This window comes from Tribolium madens, unplaced genomic scaffold, assembly GCF_015345945.1.
Source record: "Tribolium madens isolate multiple individuals breed KSU strain unplaced genomic scaffold, Tmad_KSU_1.1 Scaffold_11;HRSCAF=98;Tcas5.2_LG3b, whole genome shotgun sequence".
NCBI classification, from domain to species: Eukaryota; Metazoa; Arthropoda; class Insecta; order Coleoptera; family Tenebrionidae; genus Tribolium; species Tribolium madens.
In genome coordinates, this window is record NW_025400975.1 from 9,335,884 (window position 1) to 9,357,765 (window position 21,882).

Sequence of the window (21,882 nt, forward strand, 5' to 3'; positions counted from 1 at the left end):
CATTTTGATGAAGGTTAGGCAATGTTTTTTGATTTTTTTTTGAAAATTTGTAAAAACATTTAAGATGCTTAATTTTTGAAAAAAAAAATCAAAAAAATGTTTTGGTTTTTTTAAATTTGTAAACAAATTCAAGAAACAATACTGATTATCGGTAAACGGTTTGATGGATCGATTTCAAAATTTACAGGGATGTGGGGGGAACATTAAACTGTAAAAACACCTAAAAACATTAGTCTCCCCATCAATATTAGTGAATACGCGCTAGATTTACTAAAACAACGCAAAAACTTACTTTTTTCTCTTTTTTTTTAAATCAATGTTAAAGGTGAAAAAAAACTATTTTCCAAAAGATCTCAAAACTAGAAACTTAAAGCTTCAAAATGTTTTGTTAAAAATTTAGATACAACCATTTTTCGATGAGTTACAGCCTGTCAAAAATCACCAAAAAATTTAGAAAACTTTTATGTTCCTTTAATTTTTTGGAGTAGTTTAGTTTGTCGTCACTCCTACATTTTGTACGATTTTTGCTTTAAAGTCGACCTATGAATATCTCCAAAATCAAGGAAAGAAACTAATAAAAGTGATTAATCACCTTTCTTATCAAAGTTCATTTATTCCGAAAGTAATTTTTAAAGGAAGTTGGAATTACTTCTTAATTTTTCTTCATCCGATATCTCTTTGAAGAATAACCGTAGGGTGTTCACTATTCGGAAAATAAAAGAAAAAAAAGATTTCTTAATCGCTCTACTTTATTCTTTCGTTCTAAAATTTTTCTAATTTCTTTTGTAAATGTTTCTAGTTTTAAAATAAAAGACAAAAAAAAGATTTCTTAATCGCTCTACTTTATTCTTTCGCTCTAAGGTTTTTGTATTTTTTTTTGTAAATGTTTCTAGTTTTAAAACATAATGAGATCATCCCTTACTGATCACAACAATTTCCTTTGTATTAGACAGCTCATTTTGACGTTTGTGTGGTCTGTTGTCGTTCTAAGCGAATGCTTCTTGTAACATGTGTCAATCGCAGTCAACAAGGAAACGATAAATGTTTAAGATCCTGAGAATTACTGACGTCAGTTTGATATTAAATGAAGAAGACATTTCCTAATGAACTACGATTTACGTGACAAATCGTATTTGTTATCCTCATTGAAAACTTGTGAATAATAAAGTGAACGGTGATTGAACTTGTTTTAGAAATTATCTCCGATTTTTGTGGGGTTTTTAGCCCTCACTTGTAAATTTTGGGTCTACAGTACGAAATTGCTCTAACTTCATTATTTATTAACCGATTTTGTTCAAATTTTTCATGTTCAGTCATTCATTCTAAGTGAGCCACCGCTAGCAAAAAAAAACGAAAACTGATCTTTTGTTAGAAAATTTTAATTGTTTTTTTGTGCTAAGTTTTGCACAAATTGTATGGAAAGAATCAATCTGTCGAATTATGGGGTTTTCAAATATTTTTTTGTCAAAGATTTGTCACATAAAGGCTTTTTTGAAACAAAAATTGAGCCAAACACAAATTTTACTGCACAATAAATACTTTGTGTTGTAAATTTTAAAACATTCATACTTTTCCACTTTATTAAGTGGAAGACAAAGTTTTTAAAACTAGAATGCGTTATTACGAAAACTACTTTAAATGTTTTCAAGTGAATTAAATTTTAAGTTTCTGTGGTAATTTCTTTTACACAGCACTTGGATTTATTTTATTTGAAATATCCCAGCACCGTGAAGCAATTAAAATGCCTTCAAATTGAATCTTTTCACAACTTTATTACAGACATAAGATATTTTTATTTTCACAGTGAAATTGTCTGTGTCTAAGGTTACGCATTGTAAATTGGTATTTCGTAGCAGTTCCTGACAGCATTAAATTATTTATCAAACTATGAAACAATTTTGGTTAAGCCTGGCTGAATTAATTATATGTCATAATTGAGATTAGGTCATGTCACACACATATTTGGATGTTCTGTGAATTATACACCACCTTAAATTAATTAAAAATTGTGTCAGGGACAAACAACAAGTTCACATTTTAATAGATTAGGATTATCTCTTTTATATTGATTCTCAACGGTGATCAATATACAATTTATGGTTTCTCCATGTCCTCGAAGTGTGTTGCGAGGAGAATACAAAGTCGGTGTTTTCAAAATAATTGTTATGCTGTTTCGCGACGAAAAAACGTTTTGTAAATTCATGCAGAAAAAAGGAAAACTCAAGTTCACGAACCTTATTATTTATTCAGAGACGTTGCCTAATTATACTTGCAAGAGTTTTCACTAATATTTTTGCTAAACTATGAACTGTGTTGTCTGAATACAAACTTTTGTTTCAGTCAAACTCCTAATTTAATTAATCTACAACAAAATAAATTAAATTACGAAGTCCACACGTTGTGTAGATTTATCAAAATGTGTGCTATTTTCAGCATATTTTCAGCCAATTTTCAGTCTTCGATTTTATCTCAGGTGTGACTCAATTTAGTTCTTGTGAGCTCGTTTGAAAGTACAGAGTGTGCCAGCTCAGCTTTGTTAGTAACAAAAATCTTCACCAAAAAGTCTTAGCTTAGACATCTTGTAATTTTTCTGTCTCAAGTTGTTTTTAGGGTATAGCCCCTTATGTTCTTACGCAACAATTGCGAATATAAAAATAATCAAATTTGAGTAAAGCTTCATCTTTCCAATTTCTAATATATTTAGCCCCGCTCCTCCTTAGCAATTCAAAATTTATATTCAAATTTCTTGTTCCATTAGCTAATAGAATACTAAAATACAAAACATGCAGACCACCAAAACAACCACTTAGAATTAAAACTTTACTCAAAGTTAATGCATGCACCGGCACCTCCACCATTTTTCCTTCACAAGTTAAAGAAAATTAGCGTACAATGACACACTTAATTTCGTAAAATCGTTATGTAAATTAGCGTTTCGAAATGCAACCGCAGTATTTTATTCCGTTACGGAAATGTATGGTGGTTGCAAATACATTCATTTTAATAGCGACATGCACGCGATGGTAACTTGTAGGTGTTAAACGCTTCTAATTCTTGTTATTGAGACCGCTTGGTGTATGGAAGTATTGATTTCAATAGTGTACAATTTAAATTAAAAGATACAACGTATTAATCACTGAGAATAGAGTCTCTAAATTACTTCTAAGCAATAAGTTTTTGGTTCATACACTCTTTTATTTTGTCTTTAGGTTTCCTCAATTCTCAAGAGGGGATCTAATTTTCAAGAAAATGAAAAATTGCAATCAAATCAATACTTGCAGTAGTTTACTTCATTTTTTATATAAAGCTTTGACATGTTTTATCGTCTAATTCTCCAAGTTGGGCTAAAAAAATCGTATTTCATAATTTTTTCTAAACGTCGAGTTATTTCATTGAGTCATGTAAACAATACCCTATGTTTGAATCATCTTTTATGAAAGTTATTTTGTAGCCAAATTGATTTTTTGCTAATGATAATAGTGGCAGAATGTTTACAAAATAAATTGCACACGCTATGTTTAACATATCGATCATTGTTTTATTAAATGTGATAAAAATCCATAAAAAAGATGAAAATTTCACATAGAATGTTACAACAAACAAAAGTGGATTGTTTTAGATTGTAAACACTTAACTAATGGTGACAATGACGAGATTGGCGCTACTATCTTTGACAGTGAGTGGCATAATCTATAAAACTTAAAAAGTCTATAACTGGGATTTTTATTTCGTTAACGACATCATTATTATGAAATAACTGAAAATTTAAACTTAAAACTTAATTTCAGTGCCATTATCGCATAAAGTCATCAATTGTACCCTTTTTTTTACGAAAACACCTCTTTTGGCAACTCTCTTTACATTAATCCACTTTTTATCTGAAATTTATCGTGTGCGAAGCGAAAATTTAAGGAAATGTCTTTTCCCGAATCGAAATTGCTTTTAGTAGATACAATAAAATGCTTAATCTTCTCTGAATGATTTTTGAATTAGAATTTAAAGAGTAGAAGAGAAGATACGTCACCAGATCCAAAGTTAAAGAGAGTTTATTTACAAACAAATCGTTTTCAACTCCTGCTAGGTGGAAAACCGTAATAAATCGTTGTTTTTCCGGTCCATGGCTCGCCTTCCTGTTTCTTATTGTGTTTCACTGATTCTCAACACCTTTCCTTGATATATATACCTAATGGTACATACCTTGATTTATTGCATTGGTATTTCTTTGCAAATTTTAGAATTTTTAAGTGTTGATTTCTTCCAATAAATCAATGTCAATTATTTCACTTTTTACTAGTGGCCGGGAAATTTATTTTGTATGGAAATTTTTACCATTTGCATCAGATTATATGCTAATGGCATTCGAAAAGTGGGCTTATATCGAATTTTCACCGATTTTTTGCCATTAATTTTAATTGTAGACGATTTATCCACGAATCAGATGAATTATTAACAAAAAAATTCAAAGTTGAAATTTTAAGTCATCCCTGACCTATTTAGCCTGTTTATTGTCGCAATTCATTCTCGGAGGTAAATTTTTAAGCTTCTCGGCTGTCTCGCTTGCATTCTTCCAAGTCACGCAACCATTGCGGACTATTAAAGCAACACAAAACGTAACTACAAAAACCTGCTTCTCACAAAAGCACAGTAAAATAATAGGTTGTCATTTAACTACAAAAATTGCGAATAAAGTAGTTTCATTCTAAAGAATAATTTGTGCTAAAGTGTCGACTAAATCATCCAACAATTAATTAATTTAGGAAGACAGCTAGGGAGTTATGATCGTTTCGCTAAATACTTACATATTATGAATATAAAGTTGACAAGTTTAAGCATTTGAATATTTATTGCTCCAAGTTTTGTTCCATAAACCTAAAGTTTTAAGCAAGAGTTGTAACTATTCAACATGGTTTCAGTTCGAACTTTCTGAATTACATAAAACCGATATAGCACATAGAGTAAAAGTCTTGATGCAAAATATTGGAGAAATTAGGATGCGTGCACCGCACCAAATCCACAAAAAGAGCTTTCTTTGCATTAAAATATTCAAAGCTTTGCTGAAAAGGACTTTATTTTTTCGAGAATCAACTTTGAAGTTAAGTTGGCAACATTGAATAAAAACTATGAGAAAATATTAAATATGTCCAAAATTTACAAACTCTAGAGAGCTATTTTAAAAAGTGAAGCAATTTAATCATTTACTGATTTGCGATAAAATGAGGTAAAAATATAAAATCGATTGTTACGTTGTGATAAAAGAAGAGATAAAAAAGTGTACTAAACCAAACTTGGTAAGTATTTTTTTAAAAGCCTAACTCGATAAATAATATTCAAGTTATTATGACAGAAAAATATTTCATCAAACTGATCAAAGTAGCCTATTTTTGAAATGAAGTTAGCAACATTAAATAATTTAGAGAGTTACAGATTTGTCAACAAGAAATTTGAACTTTTAGGAAAATTACGTTTTTCAACTAGAATTTTCAGAAGTAATTTTGAATCTCTAGGGTTGGTTACCCCTTGTTGCTGACGATTGACATTTTCTGTCAACCTGCTGTCAACTATGAATTAAATTATCCATTCAAGCTGACTTAACCTAAATTTTGATACGAGCTACGATATCTTTTGTTTGTCACCAGAAACCAACCTATTATCGTATCAACAAGAAATTACTTCCTAAAATTAAGGAATATTCGTGAATAGGTTGCCATAAATTTGGTTAGGATGGTTTATGGTGACAAACAAAAAATATCGTAACTAGTGTCAAAAATTTAGGTTAAGTCACCTGTCAGCTTGTATAGATAACTCAAACAGCAGGTACAACAAGGGGTAACCAACCCTAGGCATTCAAAATTACTTCTGAAAATTCTAGTTACAAACAACATGAAAAACGTAATTTTCCTAAAAGTTCAAATCCTAGGGAGTAATTTCTTGTTGACACAACAATACCCCATTGCGCTTGCCTGCAATTTTTGTCATCAAGATTGGCAACCGATATTCAGTATTGCCAACGTATATTATAAATCACAGTAATTTATAATATTTCACTCGAAGAACTGTGAATAATTAATCGCCAACTTGAGTGAATTTTTTTGGTTAATTTTGGTATGAAATCTTTTTCTTGGGATGCCCTTGGCACGAATCCAAGTTCGAAATGAAGCGTTTTTCTGTTTGTGTGAGATCCTTGTACCAATCCAATTTATTTTTACATATTTGGGTAAAAAACCGACCAAACTTGTCAATTTCCCACACATTTTAATCTACAAGCTTCAAGGACTCGAAGCGTTTTGTATACAAGATTTTATTAACGTAATCACTGAAATCCGCGATGTTCAAGAACTCGACATATGTGCACAAATATTGATGTTGACTTTCCCTCCGCGTACAGCGGCGCAGAACACTCGGATCCAAGTATTCACTCTAGTCAAAAAAAAATCGAGAAATTGGGGGAAAAATCGAAATTAGAATGTCAACGTTGTAAATATTTAATCAAAATTGGTAGTAATTTTGAATAATTAAGCTCTTGGAGTGGCATTTACCGGCCATCAAAGCACACGAAACGCCAATGGTTTTTTCGACTTTGTGGTCTAGCAAAGATAACGCTGTTAAACACGTCGAACAAACAACGTTACTCCATTGTAATACATACGCTGATAAATATTTAACAGAGAAATACACAAAAGACTACCACTTCCAGATAAAACCTATCTAAATTTGTTGATTATGAACGCAATTTATTCGAAAAAAATTCTTGCCAAGACTAGACATGTTGTATAAAATCGATCATAATTTGAGTAATTTGGCGCGAAAGTTTGTCAAAATTGACTCCAATTGAGGGAAACTGAAGTATCAGCTAATGGAACACAAAATGTTTGATTAACGAAGACAGTGAGAAAGACGCAAAAGACAATATCTTTGCTCTAGTGAAACTAAGCCACTCGCTTAATCAATACTTATTTTTGCTCGCTTTGTGGCTTGTTTAATATCCATTTGAGGGATTAATAAAGGAAGCCGTATTTTGCTTCTCATCACTAAACTAAATTAAACATTTTAAAATAATTGAATATTCAAACGACAACTCAAAAATAATAAGTCAACACTTGGAATTAATAAAAAGGATAAAATCTTCTAAGTGACTTTGGTAATCACTATTATTTTACTTTATTTGAATTGCTGCATTGTAATCAATCAAAAAAAAAAGACAAAAATCGATGATGACGACACAAGGTGTACTAAACTGCGTGACCCAAATCACGCTTTTCACGGTAAAATATGGGTTTCCCTCGAGACCAAGTAAAACTATATAAACTCCAGTTTATAAAACAGAAAATAACATTTTTAAATGTTTCAAAAAACGAATCATCTTACTATGTTTATTAAGACTTTTTTATTTCTGTCTTGTTTCACTTCGTAATAAAAATTAATATAAAAAATTACACCAAAATTCTAAAAACATTAAAATTTTGTAAAAATTAAAAAAATAGCATAACAACATAACATACAACATGTCAAGTAGGTCTACCGAATTTCTTTATCTTTTTCATTATTTTCACCTTGTTTAGTTTTTTTTTTTCAACACACGTAATTTTTTATCTGATTTTCTTATTTTACGTTTTTTTTTGTTTCGTTTTTCTTTTTTGTTCCTTAAATTTTTTTGTTATATTTTTTCCCATTTGTTAAATTACCGTTTCAATGTTTCTTTTTTCTTATATAAATATATTTTTTTCTTTATTTTTTGTGTTGCCGGATTGGTTTTTTTATTATGTCACGACAATTTTTTGATTCTACTTATATTACATATTATCAAATTTCACTTCTTTATTTCTCATTTTAATTAAAATAATTCTTTTCATTTTCTTCAGATTAAGTGTGCAAGTTTTTATTTAATCCACAACGGTTAAAGTGGTGTCAAAGTTAAATAAACCACGAATTTATCGTTTTTTTTTTAAGATAATAATGGTACTAATCATAGGTCGAAATGTACGTAAACACTAAACACGAGATTTCAAGTGGACTCAAATCAGGTTATTTTGATGCCAAATTACACAAAAGCAACAATTTTTTTGGTTTTACATTGTAGCAAGAGAATAAAATACAAAAAATACATATATTTTTACCACACTAGATTTCTAAAAACTTTAAAAAATTGTAAGAATATTAAAATTAAAAATAAAAAAGCTAAAAAGCTTTACATTTGCTACGTAATACCAAAAAAAATAAAATTCAAGTAACTCTCAATTAAATCTTCATCATCATCTTCATTTTCTTTAGTTTTTTTCGACATCTTCAATTTTTTATTTGATTTTCTCGTTTTTATTTTCTTGTTCTTTAAATTGTTTATTTAAATTTTTTCTCAATGCAAAGCCGTTACTTCGCGGACCTCCTAAAATATTTTACACTTTTTTTTAACACCCTGTATTAAAAAAAATGAAAAAAAAAAACTAAAAACTACAAAACAGAGCTTGTATAGCTTTTTTTTTAACCTGGACTTATTGCTTCTGATGAACTTGTTTTCAAGTTTACAATACGAATTTGTGCAATCTACTTTTTTTAATGTAAAAACAAGAATAACGCTAATTTATTTGACTTTTCTTTTTACAACTTGTACTTGATAAAAGAAAAAACATTATTAGTTATTTTTCTTCCATTTATTTCATTTACTTATAAATACTTGATTTAGTGGTTGCATTTTCGAACAAAACGGTCATATTGAGTGCATAAAATCGTAATAAAACTTTTAGTATCGGGATATGAATCACAATTTGTTCTATTTGAGATGATATAGAGATTCACATGCATTTTTTTCACTCTAAATTAGATTAGACAAAGAACAGACTCGAGTTCCTTGAGGAAGCACATATTCAGAGATGACTGTATGCAAATTATATTGTTAAAGCTAAAGTTCTCTCATGAAAATTCTCGACAGAAGCTAGTTACTGCCACAGAGAGGGCAAACAAAGGTCAATGCTTTCCGCGTTATCCTGATTCCCTTATAAAGATAACTCAGTTTCTTGCCTCGACAACGTCCTCCATAAATTTATATCGGATTGCTTTGAAAAGAAAAAGCACAATTCTAACTGAGCTCGGGTTTACGTTATTGAATTAAGTATGCTGATCTGATTAGATTTAATGCTGCATTAGGCAAGATAAACCAAAAAAAAAACACGTAGAAAACAATGTTTTATAAAGAATGCATCAAAAGCTTCCAAACACTCAAATGTCGTTTTTATGGTTTCCAGCTCCCAAGTATAAATAAATAAACGCGTAAAATATTAATGGAAGGTGTAAATTTATGTTACCAGAAAGATCAAGATATTCCAGCATTAATAAACAATATCGATTCAATTAATTTGTTGAAAAAGTAATTGATTTTCGTGGTGGAGACGAAGCTTGTGTTTGAAATGAATGACATTCTCCTATTCACCACCACTGTCTTCCTTGTTCGCAAACAATCCGTGTCAAAGACAGAAATGAAATGGAATAATTTTATTATTAGCATTGCCACCTCCAATTGTTACAACTATCAACAAGAATTTACAAACGTTACAGTTTACAAAACTTTTCAGCTTTAAAACTGCGATAATTTGTACACTAAAAACTCCAACTTTTTCATGTAAAAGGCTTGGCCGCCACCATGTGTATTGATTCAATAAAATAAAACATAAAGCACCTTAATTTTTTATCACTAGACTCGAATATACCCTTGAAATATCAATTCTCCAAATGCAATAACGTCGAGTTGGTGAGTCGTATTTCATAATTAAGCATTTATTGACTGAAAAACACTACTGAAACCACGAAAAAATCTATCAAGATTCCTTTTTATTATTAAAATTACAAAAACTCAGTTTGTAGAACACCTATTTTTAGTGTGGTGGTTTACTGAAAGTTTTTATTAGTATTATCTTATTTATATTTAAGTCTTTATCTCCCACACACCGACTGATCAGCTATTGATAGACACAAAATTAAGGCCAAATTTTTGGGAAACTTTTGAATAATTCTATACAACTTCAAAAAATTAAAGGAACAAAAAATTTTACCAATTTTTGAAAGGCTGGAACTCATCGAAATATGGTCGTATCTAGATTAAAAAAAACATTTTGAAGCTTTAAGTTGAAGCTAAATCAATGTTGTATAAAAATATTTTTAAAATAATCATACTTGTAAGACATTTATTCCAGTTTTTGACACTACCCTTGTAGTAGACAAAAAGATCTTTTTTCATTAAAAGTCAAATATCTCAGCGACAAATTGACATGAAGAAAGCATATTAAAGGTAAACAAACATGCTATCCGGCTTATAAATTGACTTAACTAAAAAAAAATCTCCACGTCCGTCCAAAAACAAAAACATAAAAATTTAGATTTTTTTTTCTCGCGCTATTACTTAGAATTGCGTGATAACCGTAGCACAAAAAAAATATTTGTCAAAAGATCTCAAAACTACAAACTTAAACCTTGAAAATGTTTTTTTAATCTAGATATGACCATTTTCCGATGAGTTACAGCCTTTCAAAAATCACCAAAAAATTTAGTATATTTACAAACAGCTAAACTCAACAAGAAATGTGTAATCTGGTCAATTTCTCTTCAGTGTCACTCGCCTTATTCTCAAATCTCTGTGGCAGGTTTGTGGGTGTAAGGCTTATCAATCTACTTTCATAAAGTGTCATGTTAACAAAAAAAGAACATGACAGATGATCAGTTACAACTGGGGTGTAATATCGACAGCTGAGTTCAGGATTAAAATAAGACAAAATAGATGAGCTAAGTTTCAGGAAGCAAAAGCAAATAAAATTGGCTAGAAAAGAATTGTAAATTCAGTGGAAAACAATGAATTATAAAGTATTCCAAAAATAACGCGACCTATGCGTGGAAGTTTACGCGATCGAACACATTCAAAGGGTAAATATAGGTAAGGAGAGCACAAATAATTATTCCTTAATTGGCTTTGTGAGTCTAGAGTAGAAAAACTTGAATTAAGCTCGGATTACTAATAAAAATTACCAATTTCATTTCGCCGAATGAATTTAAAAAGAATGCCGGAAATTTAATATTTATTACTTTCCGGTGACTGAATAAGTTTCTAAGAGGATATCTTATATAACTGCATCAGTGTTACGTAACTGTAAGTCGATAGTTTAGATGAAATAGCCAATATCCCATTATCTCTCAGCTAAGAAGTCCATTATTTAAGTTTCGATTAACCCTATAATTGACGAATAACACGGTATCGAGTAAATCGAAACGGTTATTCGAAAGCAGTTGATCCTTCTTACTATGTCAAGAAAATTATAGTTTTAAACACATTATTTTCTTACACAACTGGCTATCTGTAATTTTTATGATTTTGATGTAATAATTTGTGCAAAAAAGCGTTTTCCTCGTTTTCTTAGGACACGTGTATTGATAGTACAATTTTTACATTGACCTCAAGAGCATTTTGTTGCCAAATTTTTAACCCCGCTTCATTGTTGGATTCAGATCGAACGTAATTTAATTTTAGATCTGGAGTTTCGGCCAGGTTTCGTTTCGAATATTTTAATTTTGTCTTCGTAAATAGGAAAGTTGAAGTTGTTTGTGCTGAAGCCCACGTACCGATGAAAATTGATTTTTCTGATTCTGAATCATAGCATTTAAATGCCTTAACAATTTTATTACTGCGGATCTTCCACAAAAGCGTTTTATCGCTGTTTCTACAATACTCAATAGCGGGATCGTAAAAGTTTATCTACAAGAAACCTATTTGCATTTTTTTTCATCATTTTTACGTCTTTAAAAAAATTATCCCAAACTTTATAATCTCAAAGTCGTAACAATATGATTTTCCCAATCATGCTAGAATTATCTTGTAAAATTGAATTACGGAGAGAAAGGAAACAATGAATATTTGATATCTTGAGCTCCTTGGGAAATGTCTTTCTCGTCGATTCTCTATTTTACAATTTAAAGGTGTTTTAACTCACATTAAAATATCTGTAATGCATAAATTATAATAATTTGTTTTTTTCTGGAGGCTCTTGCCTGTTATCATCCTTTATTTTAAAAGAGTCGATTTTCTAACACTTATATTTAGAATTATGCTAGCGAACAAAAATAACTGTGAGTGATTTTTGTTACTTTTTTCCTCAGTTTTTACCAAAAATCACTATGAATGAATGAAACAGAAACAAAGTAATGTGGCTCAAAATAAATTCCACCTTGACCTGCATTAATTAAATATTTTAGTTTGGTAAATCTGAATTTGACGAGATTCCGAGTTTATAAAAGTTTCAGGGAACTGCTGAAAAAGTGTTTTGATTCATTAATTAATTTGTTACAGAACTCGACACTTATTAGTTTCTAAAAATAAACTAAATTTAAGTAACATTTCCTTTACATTTTCGACAATATCCTTTCTACCAAGAAATTAGAAAAAAACACAACCCACTTTTAAAGTTTTTGGAGTTTGTCCTTAACACCTCATCATTTGGACAATTCCAACTATTTTTTTAATTAAATATTCTACTAGTTTATTTTAGTTTAGATCATTACTGATGATCCAAACGTTATAGTCTGTAAAACAGGAAAATTTGATGCTTGCCTTACAAACAACTAGGTCAATCCCTGCTTTTCTTAAACCCAGTTTATATAAAACTTTGTATCAAACCTTCATGTAAGTTTTAGTGCAATAAAAATTAGGAACAAGAACCAAAGCCAATTTGGATTGAGGCAGGCTTTGGTCACTTTAAAAAACAAAGATTTCAAAATAAACTTTACATAGAATTCTCGCTTTGTGATTCCCCCCAAACTCCAAATTTATTTTGTCTATAAATAAATAAATTGAATGTTTTGGTATCCCATTTGTATACTGAATACATGAATTATGCATATGTTGGCACCGTTTGGCCCATCTTAGCGACATTTGTTGATGAAACACAAGTGTTTCAATTATTGGTCTAAATTAATCAATAGAAAGGGGCATGATGTTTAATCTTCATCCCCCATTCCGTGGTCTGTGAGTTCTAAATTAAGTTGGCAACATTGAAAAATGCCAAAGTTATAGTCCACTTCGATTTGAAATTTAATTGAACACATTGTATCTTTTATTAGACCACAAACAGTGGAATTTATTAGAAACCATTTAACTGATATTGCAGGCATAATATTTGTCACTCTACACATCTGTTCTGTGTCAGTTACTCACTTAAGCTAATTATTATGTATGGAACTTATTCAACAAGCCAATTAATTTAAATAAAAATAAATTGTGTTAAACTCAAATAAAATTTTCAATGCAGTTTGTGTGCTAACAGTATTTTTCTGATCCTTTTAAAACCACTAACTACCCATTTACGTGGTCTTAGGTATCACCTAATGTATTATTACATTACGTATTAGAGTTAGCAGTAATTGGAAGTGTGCCTTAGGTCGTAGAAACTATCGATTTGGCTTCAAATTAAGAATGAAACTTGGGTTGTTATCTAAAATCTTCTGCAAGTTACCAAATAAAATAATTCATGAAACAAAGACCAAATCTTTAGAAAAACGTTTTTCTTTGTTAAAAGCCATAAGATAAGTTGAAGGCTGTATTTTTGTAATTCAAAAACATTATGTTTCATTAAATCCCAATTTAAAAATTCCCTTTATGCAAGGATGCTCGTTCATGGAACATCTACTAAAACGCCACCAACCCACGCGAATTATATTTAAAGCTTGAAAAAAGTATTCCATTGATATTTATAAAAACTGCATTTCACGTGCGTTTGAAAATAACTGAAATATTATTTGCAAACAGATTAGCAGAAATTATTTTAAAACATTGCAAATGTTTGCATCACCGTACCATTCAACTAAATTAAAAAAGTTTCTTGCTAAAAATAAACAATAACTTTAGACTACATCGCCATTTCCTCTTGTTGTTTCATGTCACGTCTCTACAAATAAAACAAATATTTCTGCCATGGTGTATTTTTATTCAACATCTGAAATCAATTTTCTATCGATTGGAGAAAAAAGCATTTAAATGACTTATTTTCGATATTATTGCCGACTATTCATAGATAGATTGTGAATTGTTGATGTTTTCGAATAATAAATAATACAAAACTACCTCAAAAACGAATTTTAATAACGTCTAAAATAAACACTCGAAATGAAACATGGTTTATTCAAATACTGAAACGCGATTCGTATCGCAATTGCTACTTAAGATGAAAAAACGTAAAATATTAGTTGTTTAGTTTTTTAGAGCAGAGTCTCTAACCATAGAATTTCGAGAAGTGAAAAATTAAAGAAAAACCAAATTATTATTTTTTGATATGTAAAATTAGCAAAGTTTCATGATTTTTTTTTGAGTAAAATTGAAACAGTTCGTTCAGGGTGGCCCCATAATTCCTGTAAGTATGTTACACTTGTATGAATTGTTTATTAAACAAACAAAACTAAATTATACTAATGTGTATCAAAACAGATGTTTGTTAGCAGTTAAAAGTTATAAATTCCTTAGATCTCAGAACACATGAACGAACACAAGACGTTACAAAGGTACATATTAGCACATAACAAACATAACTGAAAATTCTAAAAATTTCATTTTCACTTTATCTTTCAGCAATTATGTTTTATGAAAGTAAATAGTTTAATACTTTTTGTTCATACTGTATGTACACAAAGAGCTTATTTGTTTATTTATATCCAAGAAGCCTTAAAAACATAACAAACTAATCGATGTTTGTTATGGGTAAAACCATATAATTTAGTTGTTATCTAATTATAAATCCATTTGCATGATTTTATCTAAATCGAATTTACATACATACAGATTGTTCAAATTCCATTTGAAATGAACAAATTAAATTGTAACTAGAATTTTCAAATGCATTACTAACCCTTGAACAGAATTTTTGAACAAAACTCATATTTTATTAAAAAAAAAAATACAAAATAAAATTCAATTTTGCATCATCTCAAAAACGACGTTATTTTCACCACTTTTGATGTTTGATTTGATTGTGTTTTCCTTACCATCTTTATGATTTCTATAAATATTCAGCTACGATCCATACTTCGTGATTACAATTTGTTTTTTCCTAGCAAATTGCTATTTCCAGTGACCTAGAAGGAGCAAAAAATAGGAATTCCTTTCCTAATTTTAGAAGGGAATGTTTGCTTAATTTTGAATAACAAAAAATTTTGATCAGGAATTTTTATCTAGTTGACAAAAGCGCTTTATTTTTCTCATGTCTGATCACCGAGTTATTTATCCTCTTTTGTAAAAAACAACGAATCTTCTTTAATCTAACTTTAGAAACGATTCGTCTCCATTGAGTTTGGCAAATATTTCATCCACTCGTGATAAAAGATATTGAACTTGGACTAGATTCTTCTCGATCGTTACTCCATTGTCACCTCTTGACAATTCAACTGGTTAAAGCTTTTAAATTCACCAGAAAAAAAAATAAAAGTCGACATTTCATGTATCGATGAAATTTGTTTTTAATGCAGCAAATGGAAAAGCAACGACTTGAAACCTCTCGAGCAACATTTCAAACCAATAACCTACATGAAATAGAGGCGCAATAAAAACACCAAATGCTGCAACGGAATATTTCGTGCCTAATACACAAAAATACAAAAAAATTTCAGGGCATTGTAACCAAAAAGTTTCAGGATCTAAACTTAGTAGACGAAAGCCGAATTCCTGTATTCAATTTAGCAACTATCGATTTCAGTATTACCCAACATTTTTGTTTATCCAACTCCCTTCTAGTTTCAATTAGGTGCGATTATCAGGGATGTATCGTGCTGAAATCTGTAATATGGCTTCAGTGAATCAGGTAGCTAACTAGCTTTATAATGTTCACGGAGCAGAAACACGTTTCACACATAGACCAAGGATATACCTAGATATTTAACATTCGTATCAGAGTCCCGCCTCTTATTGATTCCTCGGAGAATCAACGGAATTGACCAAATTTCTCTCCTAATAATATCAAAATCAATATCATCAAATTAATAACAATTAATGACACTACCGAATTACTCTACGTCTTAAATAATAAATAACAAAAACTTCCCAATCCCCCACTCAAATTTATTGATATTAAAATATTTATCATTACCCCATGTCTTCAAAATCAATTCTGTGGGGCTTTTGTGTCCTATATAGAATGAATTATTAAACAGTCTGTTATCATTGATTTGTCAAAATTATGGCTTTGACAAATATTTCGTTTGTTTCTAAAAATAAATTAAAATATCTTTCAGTTTTGTTAAATATTTTCAACAAAAACAATAAAAAAATAGATGGGCGTCTTCACAACAGGCGAATCAATTTGATTTATCGTCAGCTGTTATTGAAAAATGATAGTGGGAGGGGCAGTTTTGAATATTTCTATATTACGTGAGCAACAGATATTTAAATTGGCTGATAATCATACAACAAATGAAAAGAAAAAGTGTACACTTGTAACAACAAATAACAGTCTATTCAAATTCAAATAAAGCAATAAAAAATCTATGTTAATAATAATAATTCATTGTCATTGTCTTTAATTTAAATTTCTACAAAGCAGTATTTATATTCATTACAAAATTTGTTAGCAAAATTCTCTAATATTTTTGCAAGTTTTTACATAAAGACCTGTCAAACCCACTCAACAACTTTTTTCTGTATCTTTATTCCTGAATATTTTTAGCAGAAAAATCCATGGAAAGCTTCAAAGCACAGTTGCTATAACAACATTTTTTTCTTAAGGGGCATCAATGGGAAGCCAAGAATAAAACCGACTTATTGATTAGAATAGAAATTGAATTTATTAAACATTTTTCTTGTCTCGAAATTATTCCACAAATCAATGATGTGAAAGAGCGACTTTCTTGTACAATTTTTTGGAAATTACCTGTAAGATAATCGAATCGAATTACCGACATTATTATCTTGCCCCTTAATGAGCACAAAACAACAACAGCAAAATGTTAATTGAAAGTTACATCTAATGGCTGGAAACATAATTAAGCAATTTCTTCGTACATGCAAAGTGTCAATTAACTCACGCAAAGGACAAAAAATATTTGTCAAACAATTAAAACTTTGACTTTAAACCATGTGAAAAGCGATGAAACAACCCAAATTCAATTTTTCCTTCAGTCACATGAATAATTTAAAACTCATATGTCCCATCTCCGAAGGGACGAATTTCACTACTCTACAAACTTTCTTTTTTGAAAAAAATATGAAACAGTAAAAATACAGATCAGGTTGTAATTTTGGTTGGCATTTTTCCAGAATTTATGCATTTATTTTTTGAGGTCACTGACCAAAATGCTGAAAATTTATGTGGAACGTAAAGTTTCAAATATCGATACATATTTTAATTAAAGGGAAAAATGTGAGTTTGTTAACATTAGCCGTACTTTTCAGGTTAATTAGCTCGTGATTTATTACAGTTTTATGAATTTTTCTACCAAGAGCCAATTAATTGAGATTTCCGTAAAAATCACCCAAAGGATTTGCAGTTAAAAAGCCTTGATTAACCTAGATTTAGATTTGTCTCTCTATTGTTTAATCTTGCAACTCAAATATTATTTTATTGTGGAGGCAATGTTTAATTTTGCAGGCGTTTTAAGGAAAATATCTGGGGAAACTTTTATAATTTGGGAAAAGTTTTAATGCAATGCGAAACATGAGTACGGACGAAAAGCTTTGAAGTTTAATTTTCATTACTGCGTGATTAAACTCAAAGTTGCAGATTTAAGAGAAACATTTTTGACAACTTTATGAAAGTGAAAATACAAAGGTATTACACGCAAATTTCCATTTGTAATCCCGGCTTAGATTACACCTATTAATAGCAGTTAATCAAATTTAAATTTCTGCAAACACTTTATGAAAAGGGTCTGAGATGCGGTAAAATTACTTATTTTTGGTACTTCTTGTGCTTTTAAAACACAATCAGGTAATAATAACCATAAATAATGTCCAGTGTGTGTAAATTTATTTGCTGATTTATTTCCACTTTTATGGCATTATGGTAGCATGTGAGACCAAAACTGACATTCACACGTGTTAGATGACAAGAACGAATCCCCGAATTGCAAAAGTTGGTTGAAAGTTAAGAGGGATAAAAGAATTTCAACGCGGAAAAAATAATAGCAAGGGTAATAGAAAATGAAACCTCACTGTCCTGTTTCAACGAAGAAGAAACAAAAGGAAAAAGTAATTCACAGGATAAATGAACGAAAGTGGGAAATTAATTACCTACTAATTGTTTAAATTCTTGTTCTTAAATAACAATCTGTTAATTCAAATAAATCTGCGTTTTAATAAAAGTTAAATTTTTGTTTACTAGAAAAAAGTTATTAAAAAAGTATATCTAACTCTTGTGGGTAAATAGAGAATGCAATTTAAAACACTGCTGGTCTTATGCTTTGTTACACATTTCACAAATATTTTCAGGTATACTCACTTATTACATTCCTCGCAACGCTTTATAAAGTGTCTTCCAAGAATTGTATGAAACATGTCAAACAATAAAAAGTGACTCAAATTATCTTAAATAAAAAATAAAATAGAAAAAAATTTCTATTATTGAAGGTTAATTTGAATAAGTAATGTTTAATGTAAATTTATCAGAACATAATAGGTTTTTCCTAGCTGAATGTAATTTAAAACCGCAAAAATTAATTCGAACTTTGCTATGGTCAATGAACATTCAAATTGGAAATTTAATAATAAGTAATTATTAATTGCGAAAAAGTAAAACTGCAGACAATAATAATCATTACTCTTATATTATTTTCACTTTATTATTGTTTTAAATAAAATAAATCAAACAATTTACACTTAGTCAATCAAATCGTTCAACAACTTAATTAAAACTGACACGAAACTTATCTTTAATCATCAAATAATATTGACATTTTGCTGATATGGACTATTAAAAATCGATTTTTTAGTAACAAAATCCCAATCCTCAACAAAAAAAAATCCTAAAAATTAGTGTTTCCAATATATTACAACTTTGGCCTATTTGCTTTACACAAAATTACTTTTTATTCTTTCTAGTAGGCACGTCAGTCGCTTTGTATTGTAAAAACTTACTAAAAAATGTAGAGTTGATCAATATAGTTTGGAGGTTTGTACAGTTACCTACAAAAAATGTAGTAAGAGCTGTTAGAGGTTATTTTTGCAAGCGACTGTGTACAGGGTGCTGCATTTTGGATGTCCGAATAGGGAATCTCCGAAACTAATATGTTTAGCCAAAAATGAGTGATACATTCTGGGGCTCATTTTTTGAGAAAATAATATTGATTAAAACCGCATCCCGCTATCGTCTTTTGTTTTCGACTTACAGACAAAAGTTGACATTTTGGCGAAATCTAAAAAAAATTATATCTTCGTTATTATAGAAGATACGGATTTGAAATAAAGACATTATACAGGCACTTTTTTACGAGGAATTTAATTATATAGTTAACAATTTTTTTCAGTTATTGGTTTAGCCGGAATAAGATAAACTTGTATTTTTTTTAATGGAAATCATAGGCGGCTATGGCAATTTTGAAAAGCTTATTTTTTTCTTATCTAAAAAATATATATTTGTAACAGAATATGTTTTTATAATTATACTTAAAAAGTGAAATACATATTTTGTGTGATAATAGTTGGCCATGGAAAAACTATTTCACTGCAAATGTGTAAATAATAATCAATAAGAGTTTTGTGAACTGTAAAATAGGTGAAAAAATAGATAAAATTATAAAGATTTAAAAAATACGATACGGTAGAAGCATTGAACAAATATCCGAGCGCCTCAGAACAAAATTATTACATATTTTTAAAAAATCCAAAAATAGGAAAAACAAATGTGTCAACAGTCAACACAATTAGAAAAAAAAATTTTTTGATGATCTAAAGGAAGTAGGATATATTTCTACATAGACGGAATTTGGGTATTTGAATAGCCATATCGTCATTTTTGTGTCATATAAAATATATTTCATTGAGCAATTAAAGCGGCTTTTTTTTACAACACTCTATGTATCACTAGAAGTTACAATGGTAATGGTAACTTGTTTAAAAYCAAAGAAATGTTATTAGTCGCCAATAAGTTGATTAACGATTTATTTTGCATTTTTTTCATTACCTAGTACTTAGAAAACTCTTTCATTAGTGACACTGGTTGAATATAATATAGTTTAAATCCTTTTAGTTGAAGATGCAACATTTTTTCATGGCCAACTGCGAACAAAAATCAAAGATAATTTTTTGCTAAAAATATATTATAATAATTTGTTACAAATATATATTTTTTAGATAAGAAAAAAACAAGCTTTTTAAAAATGACATAGCCATCGACAATTGTTAACTACATTATTAAATTCTACGTCAAAAAGTGCCTGTATAATGTCTTTATTTCAAATCTGTGTCTTCTATAATAACGAAGATATGAATTTTTTTAGATTTCGCCAAAATGTCAATTTTTATCTATAAGTCGAAAAGAAAAGACGATAGCGGGATGCGGTTTTAACCAATATTATTTTCTCAAAAAATGAGCCCCAGAATGTATTACTCGTTTTTGGCCTAAAGTTTCGGAGATTCCCTATTCGGACATCCACACCCTGTACATCAGGTCACTATCTTAATTTTTTTCTGTGATTTAATGTCACGTCTATCAAAATTATTCTCCAAAACAGGGCAGATTTTTGTTCAGTTGTTATTTTCGTAAAAGCAAAAATACTCAAAATTTTTGGAAATTTTGCGATAATTTTTTCTAAATGACCTTTCTTAATTAATGAAAAGTCAACCTAAGAAAGATTAATTAATTAATTTAATTAATTTCAATTTTTTTGTTTGCAATTTTTAAAGTAACTAAATGTTTTTAAAAACCACCCTCTTGAATCAGCCTGTATGTTGTACTGCTACTCCTGACCTGAGACTTAGTAATCAGGTTGGCAACACAACACACAATGTTGCCAACATAATTTAAGTCACAGACCACTTTGAGGAAAAATTTAATTGCAAAATTTACAAGGTTAAGATCAAAGCTTCAAATCCGTCCGCAATAAGACAAATTTTTCCAAACTTTTGAACTTGACATCAAATACGCCCCAAAAAAAAAATACCAAAAATCAGGAACATGGAAAAAAAATTTAAAAATCTATCTAGAAAATTTTCGAAGTTATGAGAAGTTATGCAGTTTGACTCTATTTATTCTTGTTGGAAAAATAATTTTCCCCGTTTTTTTGCTACAGGCTATTAGAAGAAGAAACAAGGAAGCTGTGTCCAATGCAACTATGTTTAACGTCATTTGTGGCTTTTATTGGCAAAAATATTGCGCTTTTACTAAATATCTAATTATGAAAAAACATGTCAAAAAATAAATGTGAAAAGTTTTGACAGGTAGAATTTTTTTACATTTTTTCCAGTCAACAATAATGCTTGTTTCGTAAGCTAGGTAGAAAAATAAATGGATATTTACATCTGGCAAAAAACCTACGTATGTCACATTTATCGAAAAACTTTAAACTCAAACAACGAATTTTTTATTAATAGAAACTAACACAAACCTCGACAAAAATAAGCTATTAAGTATATAAAAATAGAGAGCCAACTTCGATTACAATTCGGTCAAATGAAAATTTCAAAAGACGCGTTGGTAATTAGTAAAGAATGAAACGATTATGTAATTGTTGTTCATTTCCCAATGCACTTTAACCTTGATGCGAACTGAAAATCGGTGTTTCAGGCGGCGCGGCGCGCAATTAAAATTCGCCAAAATTAGTAAAAATAAACACACAACTAGAAATTACAACGAAATTAAACATCACAATAGAGTAATAAAATTTTTGATAGCACCTCGCGGCTTTTATTGATAAGAATCGATGATGCGTGGGTGT

At 29.6% G+C, this 21,882-nt stretch overlaps 1 protein-coding gene across 19 annotated transcripts in view; it reads right to left on the bottom strand.

Moving 5' to 3' along the window:
* The window catches only part of LOC123007077 (calcium/calmodulin-dependent protein kinase type II alpha chain), a 47,094-nt gene that overhangs the window by 24,606 nt on the left and 606 nt on the right, over positions 1 to 21,882 (bottom strand). The gene's annotated exons all lie outside the window — the stretch shown is intronic.